General features: G+C 34.2%; 1 protein-coding gene across 1 annotated transcript in view; it reads left to right on the forward strand.

Annotated features, from left to right (window-relative positions):
* Positions 1-155: 155 nt before the first annotated feature.
* Positions 156-2940, forward strand: part of LOC107693273 (uncharacterized) — a 14636-nt gene continuing 11851 nt past the window's right edge. The window contains exon 1 of the mRNA XM_016492580.1: positions 156-496. The gene's annotated coding sequence lies outside the window, so the exon portion shown is untranslated. The remainder of the gene's footprint in view (positions 497-2940) is intronic.

The following is a 2940-nucleotide window of genomic DNA, read 5'->3' on the forward strand; positions in this document are numbered from 1 at the left end:
TATATATTAATACAAATTAACACTTAACTAGTAACGTTTTTCAAACCGGCATAAAACATTCCATTTAAAATCTAAATTCTAACGATTTAACATTTAGAACGTTTTTTAAAACGATTCTCCTTTTTATTTTATCAAACATCATTATTTGTCATTGACCCATATAATACATTACGATATATTTTTGTGGGTGTTTCCAATTCTATAATATAACAATATTTAACTTTCATGCACTCACAGTACAACGCAGAGAAGTGTCCCACACCACACAGACCTCTCGGTCTTCCGGTCTATTACGGATGTTGTGTTTGGATATACCACTACCAGGACCCCACAACAGACCACCACGAGGAGCATAAGCAGATGCATTAAATAGGAAAAATAATTACACGTCACGGATATTCATACAGTTGCAACGCTCTGAGGCAAATGGACATACTCGTAACAACCAATAATAAATGACTATTCTATAGCCGGGGACTAAGCGCCGACCACATCGGTGAGTGCACGAGCCCACTGTTTTCTCCCAGTGGCTTGAGAATTTTTTTAATTTTCAAAACTGGCCAACGCGAACTGCTTTAAACTGTTCATCGAGCAGATGGCTACTGGGGCTTTCACTTAACGTTTAAGTCGTGTTTCATGTACGTTTATATAAAAGCAGTAATTGTATAGTTTGCGAATTAGCACAAAGCTAAGGTTCAGGCGCGACCAACAAATAAACTCAGTCAATCAAAACCTTCGAATTACTATTTGAATACTATTTGTGCACTAGTAGTAAACGCTTTTGAGGAATATTTTATGGTAGACTCAACTGCACAAGAAGCTCGGACTGAATCCTTCCCCCCACCTTGTTTTGCAAGTAATTTACTAACGTTCACTCCCCCTCCCCGTGCTTTTAAAACGTAGCGTTACATGAAAAAAATCCCTATTATAATGATATTTTCTGTCACTATCAAAAAAAAAATCGCCTAGGGAGTTAGTCGGAGTTGTTTGTCTCCGTGTTTGTTAATCGTGTATATGTAAATATAGGTAGGGAAACGAAACCAAAACAAGTAACTATGAGTAGCCTATTTACAAGAAAATACATATTTACAATATATTTACAAAAATCATAATTGCATTAGCCTAATTAAGAATTAATAAATAATTAATTTATCAGTTTGCACACTGTAAAAAATGAAGAAAATTTTATTGAAACTTGTAAAAATTAGTAAACTTGTAAAACTTGTAAAAATGTGACTTACAGTTACTTCCTTACTCTATACCAGCATAGAGGTATGTCAGATATGTTTGGGCAGTTTCAGACTTCAGAATGTTGCCGTACAAGACAGAGAATGTGCAGGTATAAAGATTAAAAGTAAATAATTTAAAAGAGAGCATTATCTTATGCAGCCATCTTCAGGTCTTGATCAATCAGTCTTCTATTTTCTGACACATAAAATATGTAGCTAAAATAAATTAGAATTTTATATATATATAAAATTCTAATTTATTTTAGCTACATATTTTATGTGTCAGAAAATAGAAGACTGATTGATCAAGACCTGAAGATGGCTGCATAAGATAATGCTCTCTTTTAAATTATTTACTTTTAATCTTTATACCTGCACATTCTCTGTCTTGTACGGCAACATTCTGAAGTCTGAAACTGCCCAAACATATCTGACATACCTCTATGCTGGTATAGAGTAAGGAAGTAACTGTAAGTCACATTTTTACAAGTTTTACAAGTTTACTAATTTTTACAAGTTTCAATAAAATTTTCTTCATTTTTTACAGTGTGCAAACTGATAAATTAATTATTTATTAATTCTTAATTAGGCTAATGCAATTATGATTTTTGTAAATATATTGTAAATATGTATTTTCTTGTAAATAGGCTACTCATAGTTACTTGTTTTGGTTTCGTTTCCCTACCTATATTTACATATACACGATTAACAAACACGGAGACAAACAACTCCGACTAACTCCCTAGGCGATTTTTTTTTTGATAGTGACAGAAAATATCATTATAATAGGGATTTTTTTCATGTAACGCTACGTTTTAAAAGCACGGGGAGGGGGAGTGAACGTTAGTAAATTACTTGCAAAACAAGGTGGGGGGAAGGATTCAGTCCGAGCTTCTTGTGCAGTTGAGTCTACCATAAAATATTCCTCAAAAGCGTTTACTACTAGTGCACAAATAGTATTCAAATAGTAATTCGAAGGTTTTGATTGACTGAGTTTATTTGTTGGTCGCGCCTGAACCTTAGCTTTGTGCTAATTCGCAAACTATACAATTACTGCTTTTATATAAATGTACATGAAACACGACTTAAACGTTAAGTGAAAGCCCCAGTAGCCATCTGCTCGATGAACAGTTTAAAGCAGTTCGCGTTGGCCAGTTTTGAAAATTAAAAAAATTCTCAAGCCACTGGGAGAAAACAGTGGGCTCGTGCACTCACCGATGTGGTCGGCGCTTAGTCCCCGGCTATAGAATAGTCATTTATTATTGGTTGTTACGAGTATGTCCATTTGCCTCAGAGCGTTGCAACTGTATGAATATCCGTGACGTGTAATTATTTTTCCTATTTAATGCATCTGCTTATGCTCCTCGTGGTGGTCTGTTGTGGGGTCCTGGTAGTGGTATATCCAAACACAACATCCGTAATAGACCGGAAGACCGAGAGGTCTGTGTGGTGTGGGACACTTCTCTGCGTTGTACTGTGAGTGCATGAAAGTTAAATATTGTTATATTATAGAATTGGAAACACCCACAAAAATATATCGTAATGTATTATATGGGTCAATGACAAATAATGATGTTTGATAAAATAAAAAGGAGAATCGTTTTAAAAAACGTTCTAAATGTTAAATCGTTAGAATTTAGATTTTAAATGGAATGTTTTATGCCGGTTTGAAAAACGTTACTAGTTAAGTGTTAATTTGTATTAATATATA

Source organism: Sinocyclocheilus anshuiensis, unplaced genomic scaffold (assembly GCF_001515605.1).
Source record: "Sinocyclocheilus anshuiensis isolate Anshui unplaced genomic scaffold, SAMN03320099.WGS_v1.1 scaffold566, whole genome shotgun sequence".
Taxonomy (NCBI): Eukaryota; Metazoa; Chordata; class Actinopteri; order Cypriniformes; family Cyprinidae; genus Sinocyclocheilus; species Sinocyclocheilus anshuiensis.